Source organism: Cervus canadensis, chromosome X (assembly GCF_019320065.1).
Source record: "Cervus canadensis isolate Bull #8, Minnesota chromosome X, ASM1932006v1, whole genome shotgun sequence".
In the NCBI taxonomy this organism is placed as follows: domain Eukaryota; kingdom Metazoa; phylum Chordata; class Mammalia; order Artiodactyla; family Cervidae; genus Cervus; species Cervus canadensis.
In genome coordinates this window covers 124,372,611-124,389,467 of record NC_057419.1, presented here as the reverse complement: position 1 = coordinate 124,389,467, position 16,857 = coordinate 124,372,611, and positions in this window count along the sequence as shown.

The window sequence follows — 16,857 nt, the reverse complement described above, 5'->3', positions numbered from 1 at the left end:
ACAGGCAGCTTCCTTTTCATTTCCTCTCTTTCTGAAATGACAGGATCTCTCCACTCCTCTCTGTCTCTTCCAATCATGTTTTCTCTACTTTACTTAAGCACTGTGATTGTCATTTCAACCCCCCAGTTTACATACATTAAAAATCCAGTGCCTTCCTCTCACTGATCTACGCTCTTTACACATTCTAAATTCCAAAACAAGGAATGTAATTGATCCAGACAAGACCATCTCAGCTCTTCTTGGAGAGATGTCAGTTCTTGTAGGAATATGTTTCCCTTATACTCCTTGTGGGCGATGAAGAGTTAACCAGAGAGAAACTGTGAATTTTTGTAACTATGTTACTCTGATTATCATCAGTTGTCAGAGAAGCTTCATTTTGCAAAAGAAATGAAGATAGAGGAATGAGAATCTACAGACATTTGCATATCCCACTAAAATAAGGGTCATATATAAAGTCATTATCAGTCTTGATTTACTTTTAATTTATTCTTAAATACATATATAAATACTTTAAATATATTTGAGTGTAAACATTCACAGATTACAGTTAGAGCCGAAATCCTCTTTAACCACTTGGATTTTGTCTCTACTGTAATGATAATCACTTTCTGTCACCTATACTGTGATTATTATTAGCACTTCACTGCTTATTCTCTGTTCTGGGTGAAGGTCCTTCCCCCTGTAATCTGCCTTTAGCAACTTGTATAGATCACACAACTCACACTAGCCTGATCCTGCTATGTGCTTTCCTATCTCTGTGTGTACCGTTCTCTTCACCTGTCACTACCTTCCTTCTCTTCTCTGCCTAGCATCCTCCAATTCTTCTTTCCTTGCAGTGATCAAAAGCCACCCCATCTGAAGTCTCTATGTATCTCCAAGTGGTTTTGTATAACAAAGAAACCTTGGAGAAATTAATCCCAAGAGATTTGGAACCAGAATTTGTGGATCTGATTCTGTTTTGTGACTTGCAAGCTTCTTGAGATCTTAGACCAGCTACTTAACCTGAGCTTGTCTACTGAGTCTCAGCTCCCTGAACTGTAAAGTAAGTATAACATTAACATCTATTTAATAATGCTGTTAGTAGGAGTAAATGAGCTCATACATGTGAAACATTGATATTTTTCCTGGAAGACAGTGAGCACTTGATAAATATTAGTTATGATTAATATTGTGCCATCCTTTAAAAAATTGTTGTTTTATATTGGAGTATATTTGATTTAAAATATTGTGTTAGCTTCATGTGTATGCAAAGTGATCCAGTTATACATATAACTATTCTTTTTCTGATTATTTGCCAATATAGGTTATTACAGAATGTTGAGTAGAGTTCCCTGTGCTAAACAGCAGGTCCTTGTTGGTTATCTATCTTATATAGAGTAGTGTGTATATGTTAATTACACCCTCCTAATTAACCCCTCCCCATCATCTTTTCCCTTTGGTAACCATAAGTTAACCATAATTATACAGGAGACAGGGATGAAGACCATCCCCAAGAAAAAGAAATGCAAAAAAGCAAAATGGCTGTCTGAGGAGGCCTTACAAATAGTTGAGAAAAGAAGAGAAATGAAAAACAAAGGAGAAAAGGAAAGATATACCCACTTGAATGCATAGTTCCAAAGAATAAAAAGGAGAGATAAGAAAGCCTTCCTCAGTGATCAGTGCAAAGAAATAGAGGAAAACAGTAGATTGGGAGACTAGAAACCTCTTCAAGAAAATTAGAGATACCAAGGGAACATTTTATGCAAAGATGGGCTCAATAAAGGACAGAAATGGTATGGACCTAACAGAAGCACAAGATATTAAGAAGAGGTGATAAGAATACACAGAAAGACTACACAAAAAAGATCTTCACAACTGAGATAATCATGATGGTGTGATCACTCACCTAGAGCCACACATCCTGGAATGTGAAGTCAAGTGGGCCTCAGGAAGCATCACTAAAAACAAAGCTAGTGCAGATGATGGAATTCCAGTTGAGCTACTCCAATTCCTAAAAGATGATGCTGCACTCAATATGCCAACAAATTTGGTAAACTTATCAGTGGCCACAAGATTGGAAAAGATCAGTTTTCATTCAAATCCCAAAGAAAGGCAATGCCAAAAAATGCTCAAACTATCACACAAATGCACTCATCTCACACGCTAGTAAAGTAATGCTCAAAATTGTCCAAGCCAGGCTTCAACAATACGTGAACCACAAACTTCCAGATGTTCGAGCTGGTTTTAGAAAAGGCAGAGGAACCAGAGATCAAATTGTCAACAACAGATGGATCATTGAAAAAACAAAAGAGTTCCAGAAAAACATCTATTTCTGCTTTATTGACTATGCCAAAGCCTTCGACTGTGTGGATAACCACAAGCTGTAGAAAATTCTGAAAAAGATGGGAATACTAGGCCACCTGACCTGCCTCTTGAGAAACCTGTATGCAGGTTAGGAAGCAACAGTTAGAACTGGACATGGAACAACAGACTGGTTCTAAATTGGGAAAGGAGTACATCAAGGCTGTACATTATCACCCTGCTTATTTAACTTATATGCAGAGTACATGCAAAATGCTGGGCTGGATGAAGCACAAGCTGGAATCAAGATTGCCAAGAGAAATATCAATAATCTCAGATTTGCAGATGACACCACTCTTATGACAGAAAGTGAAGAACTAAAGAACCTTTTGATGAAAGTGAAAGAGTAGAGTGAAAAAGTTGGCTTAAAACTGAACATTCAGAAAACTAAGATCATGGCATCTGGACCCACCACTTCATGGCAAATGGATAGGAAAACAGTGGCAGACTTTATTTTGGGGGGCTCCATAGTCACTGTAGATGGTGACTACAGCCATGAAATTTAAAAAAAAAAAAAAAAAAAAAAAAAAACACTCCTTGGAAGGAAAGTTATGACCACCTAGACAGCATATTAAAAAGCAGAGACATTGCTTTGCCAACAAAGGTCCATCTAGTCAAGGCTATGGTTTTTCCAGTAGGCATGTATGGATGTGAGAGTTAGACTATAAAGAAAGCTGAGTGCCAAAGAATTCATGCTTATGAACTGTGGTTTTGGAGAAGACTCTTAAGATTCCCTTGAACTTCAAGGAGATCCAACCAGTCCATTGTAAAGGAGATCAGTCCTGAATGTTCATTGGAAGGACTGATGCTGAAGCTGAAACTCCAATACTTTGGCCACCTCATGCAAAGGACTGACTCATTTGAAAAGACCCTGATGCTGGGAAAGATTGAAGGCAGGAGGAGAAGGGGACAACAGAGGATGAGATGGCATCACTGACTCAATGGACATGAGTTTGAGTAAACTCTGGGAATTGGTGATGGACAGGGAGGCCTGGTGTACTGCAGTCCATGGGGTTCCAAAGAATTGGACAGTACTGAGCAACTGAACTGAACTGAACCATAAGTTTGTTTTCTAAATCTGTGAGTCTGTTTCTGTTTTGTAAATAAGTTCATTTGTTTCATTTTTTAGGATTCTGCATAGAAGTGACATCATATGATATTTGTCTTTCTCCATCTGACTTCACTTAGTATGATAATTCCCAGCTGCATCCATGTTGATGCAAATGGCATTATTTCATTCTTTTTAATGACTGACTAATATTCCTTTGTATGCATATGTATACACACACACACACCACTCTTCTTTATCCATTCATTTTACAGGGACATTTAGGTTGCTTCCATGTCTTGGCTATTTTAAATAGTGTTGCTATGAACATTGCAGTGCATGTATGTTTTAAACTACCTTTTGTTCCAAATATATGCCGAGGAGTGGGACTGCTAGATCACATGGTAGTACTGTCTACAGCTTTTTTTGTTTTTTCCTCTTTTTTTAATTATTATTATTTTTTTCCTTCTTTTTAGCTTTTAAAGGAACCTCCATACTGTTTCCCATAGTGGTTGTACCAGTTTACCTTACCACCAACAGCGTAGGTTGGTTTCCTTTTCTCTACATCCTCTGTTTATATGTTTTAGAGATTAATTTCTTGTCAATTGCTTTGTTTGCAAATATTTTCTCCCATTTTTTATGTTGTCTTGTCATTTTTGTTTATGGTTTCCTTTGCTATGCAGAAGTTTTTAAGTTTAATTAGGTCCCATTTATTTATGTTTTCATTTTCATTACTACAGGAGGTAGATAAAATCAATTTATGTCAAAGAGTGTTCTGACTATGTTTTCATCTAACATTTGTATAAGTATCTTGTCTTACATTTACATCTTTAATTCATTTTGTGTTTATTTTTGTGTATGATGTCAAAGAACGTTCTAATTTCATTTTTTACATGCATCTGTCCAGTTTTTTCAGCACTATTTATTGAAAAGACTGTCTCCCATTGCACCATCTTACCTCCTTTGTTGTACATTAATTGACAATAGGTATGTGGATTTGTTTGTGGGCTTTCTATCCTGTTCCATTGATCTATATTTCTGTTTTTGTGCCAGGACCATAGTGCTTTTTGATGAATGTAGCTTTGTAGTATAGTTTGTCAAAGGCTTTTTCTGCACATATGAGATAATCATATGGTTTTTATCTTTCAATTTGTTAATATGGTGTATCATGTTGATTGATTTTCATATATTGAAAAATCTGAGTAATGAAAATAAAAACAAAAATAAACAAGTGGGACCTAATTAAACTTAAAACTGAATATGATGTTAGCTGTGGGTTTGTCACATATGGCCTTTATTATATTGAAGTTGGTTCCCTTTATGTCCACTTTCCAGAGAGTTTTTATAATAGATTGGTGTTGAATTTTGTCAAAAGCTTTTCCTGCATCTATTGAGATGATCATATTATTTTTATTCTTCAATTTGTTACTGCTGTGTATCACACTGATTGATTAGTGTGATAATCACTAATTATTAGAGAAATGCAAATCAAAACTATAATGATGTATTACCTCACAGAATCGCCATCATCAAAATAATATATGCTGGGGGCGGTGTGGAAAAAAAGGAACCCTCCTACAATGTTGGTGAGAATGTATATAATGTATATAATAAATTGGTCAGATTTTTTAGCCAACTACTAGAGTAGTTGGCAAAGGAGAAGAATAATAAGAGGAAATGGTGCTTTCTTCTTAGGACTTTAAAACAATGAATCACTGTCTACGTTGCATCCATGCAGCTGTCTCTGTCCTTTTCCTGTATTGTAAGAGGAATGAAATGTACATAGTACACCAAACTTAATGAAGTAAACCAGGAATGTTGTTCCTTCTAAAACACTTATTGCAGCAGCATCAGTAGCCTGTCTCTAAAAGGAGAATGGCTTTTTGTAGCTTCCAGTGCCTCACCAAATAGCTTAAATTTCTGATAGGCCAATAACATCAATGATTTATTTTAAGTAGGCAATTCAAAACCAAAAATTTATTCACATCAAACAAATGCAGCTAAGTGAAGTTAAGATACTAATCAAAGTAGGAGTATTAATAAAATTGTCTTTTCACCTTGTTTGTAGTTTCCTTTGCAGTGCAAAACCTTTTAAGTTTAATTAGGTGCCACTTGTTTATTTTTGTTTTTATTTCCATTACTTTAGGAAGTGTGTCATAGAAGATCTTGCTTTTTTTATGTCTTTTCATCTTCTGCCTATGTTTTCCTCCAAGAGTTTAATAATTTCTGGTCTTATATTTACATCTTTAAGCCATTTTGAGTTTATCTTTGTGTATGGCTTTAGGTAGTATTCTAATTTCATTCTTTTTGCAAATAGCTGTCCAGTTTTCCCAGCACCATTTATTGAAGAGGCTGTCTTTGCCCCACTGTATATTCTTGCCTCCTTTTTAAAAAATAAGGTACCCATAGATGTGTGGGTTTATCTCTGGGCTCTCTATCTTGTTCCACAGGTCTATATTTCTGTTTTTGTGCCAGTACCATACTGTCTTGATGACTGTAGCTTTGTGGTATAGTCTGAAGTCAGGAAAGTTGATTCCTCCAGCTCCGTTCCTCTTTCTCAAATCTGCTTTGGCTATTCAGGGTATTTCATGTTTCCATATGAATTGTGAAAATTTTTGTTCTAGTTCTGGAAGAATGACATTGGTAATTTGATAGGGATTACACTGAATCCATAGATTGCATATGGTGGTATAGTCATTTTCACAATATTGATTCTTCCTACCCAGGAACATGGAATATCTCTTCATCTGTTTATGTTGTCTTTGATTTCTTTCATTAATGTCTTATAATTTTCTGTGTACAGTTCTTTTGTCTCCTTAGGTGAGTTTATTCCTAGATATTTAATTATTTTTGTTGCAGTGGTGAATGGGATTGATTCCTTAATTTCTCTTTCTGATTTTTCATTGTTAGTACATAGAAATGCAAATGATTTCTGTGTATTGACCTTGTATCCTGCGACTTTGCTAAATTCACTGATTAGCTCTAGTAATTTTCTGATAGTTTCTTTTGGGTTTTCTATGTATAGTATCAAGTCATCTGCAAACAGTGAGAGTTTTACTTCTTTTCTGATCTGGATTCCTTTTATTTCTTTTACTTCTCTAATTGCTGTAGCTAGAACTTCCAAAACCATGATGAATAATAGTGGTGAGAGTGCACACCCTTGTCTTGTGCCTGATCTTAGAGGGAATGCTTTCAGTTTTTCACCACTGAGAATAATATTTGCTGTGGGCTTTTCATATATGGCCTTTACTATGTTGAGGTAGGTTCCTTCTATGCCCATTTTTTGAAGCATTTTTATCATAAATGGATGCTGAAACTTGTCAAAGGCTTTTTCTGCACATATGAGATGATCATACAGTTTTTATCTTTCAATTTGTTAATATGGTGTATCATGTTGATTGATTTTCATATATTGAAAAATCTGAGTAATGAAAATAAAAACGAAAATAAATAAGTGGGACCTAATTAAACTTAAAAGCTTTTGCACAGCAAAGGAAACTATAAACAAGGTGAAAAGACAATCCTTAGAATGGGAGAAAATAATAGCAAAGGAAATGACTGACAAGGAATTAATTTCCAAAATATACAAGCATCTCATACAACTCAATGCCATAAAAGCAAGCAACCCAATCAAAAAGTGGGAAAGGAACCTGAAGATACATTTCTCCAAAGAATACATACAGTTGGCTAACAAGCACAGGAAAAAATGTTCAACACCACTCATTATTAGACAAATGCAAATCAAAATTACAATGAGATACCACCTCACACCAATCAGAATGGTCATCATCAAATTGTCTACAAACAATAAATGCTGGAGAGGGGGTGGAGAAAAGGGAATACTTGCACTGCTGGTGGGAATGTAAACTGATACTGCTACTATGGCTATAATTCCATGATTCCTTAAAAAGTTAGGAATTAAAAAAAAATCTAGGAATAAAACCACCATATGACCCAGCAATCCCACTCCTAGGTTTCCCTGTGGAAACCAAAATTGAAAAAGACACATGTATCCCTATGTTCATTGCAGCACTACGTACAATAGCTAGAACATGGAAGCAACCCAGATGTCCATCGACAGATGAACAGATGAAGAAGTTGTGGTACATGTGTACAATGGAATACTCATGGTGGTTTAGTCACTAAGTCGTGTCCAACTCTTGTGACCCCATGGACCATAGCCTGCCAGGCTCCTCTGTCCATTGGATTCTCCAGGAAAGAATACTGGAGCGGGTTGCCATTTCCTTCTTCAGGGGATCTTCCTGACCCAGGAATTGAACCCAGGTCTCCTGCATTGCAGGCAGATTCTTTACCAACTGAGCTACAGGAGAAGCCTCTCAATGGAATACTAGTCAGCCATAAAAAGGAATACATTTGAGTCTATACTAATGAGGTGGATGGACCTAGAGCCTACTATACAGAGTGAAGTCAGAAAGAGAAATATAAATATTGTATACTGATGCATATATATAGAATTTAGAAAGATGGCACTGATGAATTTATTTTCAGGGCAGCAATGGAGAAACAGACATAGAGAACAGACCTATGGACATGTGGAGAGGAGAAGAGGCAGGAGGGGAGATATATGGAGAGAGTAACATAGAAATTTACAATACTATATGTAAAATAGATAGCCAATGGGAATTTGCTGTATGACTCAGGGAACTCAAACAGGGGCTCTTTGACAGGCTGAAGGGTGAGATGGGGAGGGAGATGGGAAGGAGGTCTGGGAAGGAGGGGACATGGGTGTGCCTATGGCTGATTCTTGTTGATGTATGACAGAAAACCACAAAATTCTGTAAAGCAATTATTCTTCAATTTAAAATAAAAAATAAAATTGTCTGAAAGAAACATCATATGTGTCGGACAAGATAAAAATGATATTGTCTAAAATCACACAATGCAATGACTGAATTGTCTTAAAGTGGCCCATTATACCTTTAAAAGGAAAATAGAGAGTCAAATATAGCTCTCAAAAGATGCTGATATAGGAAACTTGGAGTGGAGGGTTATCTGACAGATGCCTTAGCTACTCATCAAGGTAGGGAAGTCCAGGCAGGTGAGTTCAAGTTCAGGGGCATCAGACTTAAGTCCGAGTAACGCTATCTCAGAGTAAAGGAGATGTTTTGCAAGCATGAGGCATAACACTGTAATTTTTGTATTCTATGTGTTATGTTTCTCAGTTGGCACAGCAAGAGCTCTGACCTTTTAAGTTATCCTTTACTGAGTCAGAAAAATGAAAGGCCAGTCAAATCTTTGAGAAGGAATGAAGAAGAAAGCAAATATTTTGCAAGTGTACCCCCTCTCTTCTGTTGTAACAAGCATCCTTTCAGTCCTAGTTAACAACTTGTGTAATTTTTAAATCTATGAAAAATAGGGAGATACCAGGTACTGTCCCTCTTTCTCTGAAACATATTACTTCCTAAATGTCTTCACTATTCTTAGTATGTTGAAGACTTTACCTATTTAATAAGGATTTAAAGTATAAAAAATGAGAACTAATTGTTCTCAATTATTAAATCATTTTAAACTGACACTGAAAGTCCTGATAGTTTGACAACCTTATGGTCAACTTTTACCCTTGTAGCTCTCTCTCTGCCTTATAATGGAGAAAACTTTTTACCATTAACACGGATATTACTGTCAGATATGAGAAACATTACAGTATAGTGCTAAAGTGTTTGGATTCTGTAATGTAACTTCCTAGGTTCAAAACTCAGCACCACCATTTATGAGCTGCGTGACCTGAAGCAATTTATTTTAATCAGCTGCTGGGTAGTTGGATTGTTTCCAGTTTATTTATTAATTTTTTTAATCAACTCATGTGTAGTTCTCATTGGTTGATAGTGACATAACTGGGTGATATCACAGGGGTTAACATTAACAATCCTAAGGCTCCAGTAGGCCTTGAGGGCTACTTGTAGTTAGCATCTACTATTTACTGGGGATTTTAATACCTGTAAAATAGCTCAGGAAATGTGCAGATACTGTTATCTAGGTACTTCAGAGAGGAACAGAAGAAGATATGGGGGAAGGATCTGTACCATGAAGGCTCCATAAGGTCCTACTCAGTTTTGGTGATACTGATATGCCTTTTTAAATAATTTGTCCATTTAAGTGTTGTTTTTCTTATTATTCATCTATAAAAATATTTTACATGTTCTGGATATAAGACCTTTAACTGTTATATCAGGACTTAGCATTTGTTTCTTTATAAACTGTCAGAGTAAATATTTTTTTGCTGTGTGGGTCATACGTTTCCCATAACTCTGCCATTGTAGCATGTAAGCACCCACAGACAGTACATAAACATAAGGTCATGACTGTGTTGCAGTAAAACTTTACTTATATAAAAATAAACTGGAACATGAGCTGTAGTTTACTGACCCCTGAGTAAAATAATTTGGAAATTCATTCTCTAAGTTTTTCCAGTCTCTGGGCTCTCTTTCCATTTTCTTAATGGAGTATTTTGAAGTACAAAAGTTTTTAGTTTAGATGAAGTTTAATTTATCACTTTTTTATGGAGCATGCTTTTGATATTGTATCTGAGAAATCTCTGCCTAATAAAAGGTCATAAAAATTCTTTCATTTTTTCCTCTGAAAGTTTGATCATTTTAGCAATTAAAAACTTCAGTGTTTAATCTATTTTGAGCAAAGCTTTGTGTAACTGGGAGATAAAGTTGTAAATTTATTATTATATGAATGTGTATCCAATTGTTCCAGCACCAGTTGATGAAAAGACTCTCCTTTACCCATTAACTTGACTTACAATCTTTGTTGAAAATTAACTTGCCAGAAATGTGAGAGAAACTTTTCCCTCTATTCTGTTTTACTGATGTATAAGTACATTCTTTTACCAGTGCCACATTGTTTTGAATATGGTTGCCTCACAAGATATTTTGAAATCAGGTAGAAGTCATCCATCTTTATATCTTGTTTTTTTTTTTTTTTTAAAAATTGTTTTAGCTATTCTGGATCCGATTCACTTTCTGTTGTCTGTTCCACTGATTTCCACTTAACATTTATTATTTTCTCTCTTTTTCTGGATTTGGGTATGATTTGTTCCATTTCTAGATTCTATGACTGATGCTTAGATACTTGAAGTTTTCTTCCTAAAATAAATGTTTACACATAATAACTCTCCCTCTAAGTAGTATTTTAGGTGCATCTCAGATATTTTGCTATTTTTGTTGTTGTTTACTTCAATTCGGTTTATGTATTTGAATTTTATTTTTTATTTCCTTTTGACCTAATGCTTAGTGTGAAAAGTGAAAGTGTTAATCATGCAGCCATGTCTGACTCTTTGTGACCCCGTGGATTGTAACCCATCAGGCTCCTCTATCCATAGAATTCTCCAGGCAAGAATACTGGAGTGGGTTGCCATGCCCTTCTCCAGTGGATCTTCCCAACCCAGGAATTGAACCTGGGTCTTCTGCATTGCATGAAAATTTATTTACCACCTAAGACACCAGGGAAGCCTAATGCTTAGTATATTTATTAATTTGTAAAATTTGAAGATTTTTCTAATTCCCTGTTTCTAATTTAATTCCATCGTGGTAAGATAATATACTTCTTATGATATCAGTCTTTTAAAATTTATTGACATTTGTTTTGTAGATTAGCATATGGAATCTCATGGAGACTATTCCACGTATGCTTTAAAAAGATATATATTTTGCTATTGTTAGATGTAGTGTCCCATATATGTCCTTTAAGTCAAATTAGTTGGTAATGTTGCTTAAGTATTCTATATCTTAAATAATTTACTCTTTAGTTTATGTTGAGAAAGGAATATTAAAATTTCAAATTTAGGTTTTGTAGTTACACTAGAATATGGAAATCTCCAACTATAATTACTGTTATATCTATCTCTAATTTCAGTTCTTTGATTTTTTTTTTTTTGCTTTTATTTATTTTATTTTATTTTTTTTTGCTTCATATATTTAGAGATCATTTTTAATTGAAGGGTAATTGCTTTACAGTATTGCTTTGGTTTCTGCCATACATCAACATGAATTAACCATAGGTATACATATGTCCTCTCCCTCTTGAATTTTCCTCCCACCTCCCACCCATCCCTACCCCTACTAGGTTGTTACACAGCACCGGTGTGAATTCCCTGAGTCATACAGAAAATTTCATTGGCTATCTATTTTGCATATGGTAGTATATATGTGTTCATGTTACTCTCTCCATTTGACTCACCCTTTGCTTCCTCCCTCCCGCCTTGTCCATAAATCTGTTCTCTATGTGTGCGTCTCCATTCAGTTTAGTCACTCAGTCATGTCTGACTCTTTGTGACCCCATGGACTGCAGCACACCAGGCCTCCCTGTCCATCACCAACTCCCAGAGTTTACTCAAACTGATATCCATTGAGTCAGTGATACCATCCAACCATCTCATCATCTGTCGTCCCCTTCTCCTCCTGCCTTCAATCTTTCCCAGCATCAGAGTCCTTTCCAATGAGTCAGTTCTTCCCATCAGGTGGCCAAAGTATTGGAGCATCAGCCTCAGTCCTTCCAATGAATATTCAGGACTTTTTTCCTTTAGGATGGACTGGTTGGATCTTTTTGCAGTCTAAGGGACTCTCAAGAGTCTTCTCCAACACCACAGTTAAAAAGCACCAATTATTCAATGCTCAACTTTCTTTATGGTCCAGCTCTCACATCCATACATGACTAACAGAAAAACCATAGCTTTGACTAGATGGACCTTTGTTAGCAAAGTAATGTATCTGCTTTTTGATATGCTGTCTAGATTGGTCATAGCTTTTCTTCCAAGGAGCAAGCATCTTTTAATTTCATGGCTGCAGTTACCATCTGTAGTCATTTTGGGGCCCCACAAAATAAAGTCTGTCACTGTTTCCTTTGTTTCCCTGTCTATTTACCATGAAATGATGGGACTGGAGGCCATGATCTTAATTTTCTGAATGTTGAGCTTTAAGCCAGCTTTTTCACTCTCTTCCACTTTCATCAAGAGGCTCTTTAGTTCTTCTTCACTTTCTGCCATAAGAGTGGTGTCATCTGCATATCTGACATTATTGACATTTCTCCCAGTAATTTTGATTCCAGCTTGTGCTTCATCCAGCTCACCATTTCTCATGATGTACTCTGCATATAAGTTAAACAAGCAGGGTGAAAATATACAGCCTTGACATAATCCTTTCCCAATTTGGAACCAGTGTATTGTTCTGTGTCTGATTCTAAGAGTTGCTTCTTGACCTGCATACAGATTTCTCAGGAGACAGGTAAGGTGTCTGTTATTCCCATCTCTTTAAGAATTTCCACAGTTTGTTGTAATCCATACAGTCAAAGGCTTTGGTGTAGTCACTGAAGCAGAAGAAGATTTTTTTTTTCTGGAATTCTCTTACTTTTTCTATGATCCAATGGATGTTGGCAATTTGATCTCTGGTTCCTCTGCCTTTTCTAAATCCAGCTTGAACATCTGGAAGTTCTTGGTTCACATACTGTTCAAGCCTTGCTTGGGGAATTTTGAGATTTACTTTGCTAGTGTGTGAGATGAGTGCAATTGTTCAGTAGTTTGAACATTCTTTGGCTTTGCCTTTCTTTGGGAATGAAATGAAAACTGACCTTTTCCATTCCTGTGGCCACTGCTGAGTTTTCCAAATTTGCTTGCATGTTGAGTGCAGCACTTTACAACATCATCTTTTAGGATTTGAAATAGCTCAGCTGGAATTCCATTGCTGCCCTCCAAATAGGTTCAACAGTACCATCTTTCTGGATTCCATACATATAGTGTTAATATATGATATTTATTTTCTCTTTGACCTCACTCTTTATAATAGGCTCTCAGTTCATCCACCTCATTAGAACTGACTCAAATGCATTCTTTTCATGGCTGAGTAGTATTCCATTGTATATATGTACCACAGCTTCTTTATCCATTTATCTGTTGATGAACATGTGGGTTGCTTCCATGCCCTACCTATTGTAAACAGTGCTGTGATGAACTTTGATGTTCATGTGTCTTTTTCAATTTGCTTTCCTTAGGGTATATGCCTCGAAGTGGTATTGCTGGGTCATATGATAGTTTTATTTCTAGTTTTTTTTTTTTTTTTTAAGGAATCACCATGCTATCTTCCATAGTGGCTATATCAATTTATGTTCTCACCAACATTGCAAGAGAGTTCCCTTTTCTTTGGAGATCATTTTTAAGGTACATATGCATTGGCTACTGTGTTAATTATAAATGTCTCTCTTCATCTCCTTAATTAATTACAAATAATGTCTCATTAATAAATGCCCCTATTCATTTTGGTTTAAAAAAATGGAAGCGACAATTTGAGTATCTCCCTATGCTAAAAACTCATAGCTATGTAACCAAAACTTAAAACTGTCCTGATTTCTCTGAAATGCTGACTCTGACCTTAAACAAAACTTAAGGTTTCTTCATGTTAATAAGACCTTGAATCTTCCTAGCCAATAAGCTACAAACAAGTAACTTTATGCATTGCTACCATCCTAAAAGGAATGTAAGTTTCTAGTAATGTAAACTCCTCTCCCCATGGGATTTTCCAGGCAATAATACTGGAAGAGGTTGCCATATCCTACTCCAGGGATCTTCCTAACCCAAGGATCAAATATGCATCTCTTGCATCTCCTGCATTGGCAGGGGGATTCTTTACCACTGGAGCAACCTGGGACACCCTCAATTTTTTAGTAACTAAACAGAATAGAAAACAATCATTTATGCTCTATAAACTGCACTGTAACTACTGAGGCTGAGCTTCTTAAACTTTTAGTTTTGGAGTCTCTCTGTTCAGTTTGTTTCTCACTCAATTACATATTCATATAAAGTCCAGTTGTCTGAATTGTCTTTTCAAAAAAATATTTTGTCTGATATTCATACAGTGACCCAAACTGACTTATGTTTGCTATTTGCATAGTGTATCTTTTTCTATTATCTTGCTTTCAAATTACTTGTATTTTTGAATATGTGGCTCTTGTAGAGAATTTATATCTCAATTTTTATCCATTTGATAATCTCTTTTGGAGTTTTAGTCTATTTACTTTTTTGTATTAGTTTCTGCTGTACAGTGAAGTGATTCAGCTATATGTATCCATATATCCCCTCCCACTTTGACCTCCCTTTCACCCCCCTGCACACTCAACCCTCATCACAGAGACTGAGCTGAGCTCCCTATGCTATACAACTGCTTCCCACTTGCTATCTGTTTTACACATGATAGTAAATGCAGGTCAATTCCGTTCCTAATTCATCCCACCCTCTGCTTCCCCAACCTTCCTCCTTACCCCCACCCTGTGTCCATACATCCATTCTTTATCCCTGTGTTTTTATTCCTGTGTTTCTACTCCTGCCCTGCAAATAGGTTCATCTGTACCATATATACAAGTTGGTTCCTGTGACCCTTTGACATGCCCCACCCTCTAGTGTTCCAAACACTTCCTAACTTCCTGAAACTGTGAGATGGTCCAGGCTCATCTTGTATTTTCCCTACCTCAGCCCTTGAATCAGTCATTTCTCCAAAGAGCTCTGGTTTCTTTTATTGGAAAATGGCATTTAGAAACTGTGTTATGCACATTTCTGAAGTTTCATTGTATTTCTAGACACTCTTAGTAGACAGAGCTAGGACATATATGTGGACTAACTCATGTATGCAAACACATAGCTAAATCTAACTACCTATGTCTCTTCATTTATTTACCTATGTGTGTATGTATGTATTCACTTATACATACAAGAAAATACACATGGGTTCCACTGATATTGCAGGCTCTAACAGTACCACACATTCATTTTAACTTTTCCTGCTTGTTAGTAGATTCTTTAGCTGAGAGTGAGAAATTAAGCCTGCATTATCCACAATATGTTTACTTATTTGTGTGACTCTAGAAACAGAATTGTTCACCCATATCCTTTGAGGAACAGCTTTACCAAGTAAAGTACAAGGTTTATGTACAGTTGCTTTTAAAAATTTAGCCTTACAGTATTCAATCACAGCACTGTTTTGCAAGGATATTTTGGTCAGCTCCTTTTCCCAACTCATTTCAGTGAGGCTGTATCATATATTTCCAGATAGACTCATGTGCCACAGTCTACATTTCATCCTGTTTTCCTCTTGACATCCTAGTTGATTTTTTTAAATTTGCATGCATCAAAGATTATTCTTTGTGGTACATATGTCTGGAGTTTGATACATGAACACAGTCATGTATTCACTACTACCACATCATACATAATGTTGCTTTGTAACATTTGTCTGCTAATCCTCACTGCTGGACAGTTTTTGTTGATGGCTTCATTTTCTGAGCTTGTATCACACTTTTCTGTTTCTTTACATGTCAAGAATTTTTTTGTTAAAAACTGGCAATTTTAGATCATATTTTGTAATGACACTGGAATCTGTTCAACTGAAGATTACTGTTTATTTACTATTGTTGCTATTGTTCAGTTGCTCAGTCATATCCGACTCTTTGTGATGCCACGGACTGCAGCACACCAGAATTTCCTATCCTACGCTATCTCCTGGAGTTGGCTCAAACTCCTGTTCATTGAGTGGATGGTGCCATCAACCCTTCTCATCCTCTGTTGCCTCTGCCTCCTCCTCATCATCATTGAGTCACTCAGTCATGTCCATGACATGAGTGATTTTATGACCCCATGGACTATAGCATGCCAGGCTCCCCTGTACATCACCATCTTCTGGGACTTGCTCAAACTCATGTCCAATGAGTTGGTGATGCCATAGAACCATCTCATCCTCTGTTGTCCCCTTCGCCTCCTGCCTTTAATCTTTCCCATCATCAAGGTCTTTTCTAATGAGTTGGCTCTTCACATCAAGTGGCCAAAGTATTGGAACTTCAGCATCAGTCCTTCCAATGAATATTCAGGACTGGTTTCCTTTAGGATTGGTTTGATCTCTTTGCTGTCCAAGGGACTCTCAAGAGTCTTCTCCAACACCAAAGTTCAAAAACATCAGTTCTTCGGCACTCAGCCTTCTTTATGGTCCAACTCTCACATCCATGTATGACTACTGGAAAAAACCATAGCTTTGACTATACAGACCTTTGTTGGCAAGGTGATGTCTCTGCTTGTTAATATGCTGTCTAGATTTGTCATAGCTTTTCTTTCAAGGAGCATGTGCTTTTTAATTTCATGGCTGCAGCCACAGTCCACAGTGATTTTGGAGCCCCAAAAGATGAAATCAGTCACTGCTTCCATTTATTCCCCAACTATCTGCCATGCATTCATGGACCTGGATGCCATGACCTTGGTTTTTGAATGTTGGGTTTAAAGCCAGCTTTTTCTTTCTGCTCTTTCACTTTCATAAAGAGGCTCTTTAGTTTCCTCTTTGCTTTCTTCCATTAGGATGGTATCACCTACATATATGAGGTTGTTGACATTTCTCCCAGCAATCTTGATTCCAGCTTCTGCTTCAACCAACCCGGCATTTCTCATGTATGCTGTATATTGTCACCATGCTTAT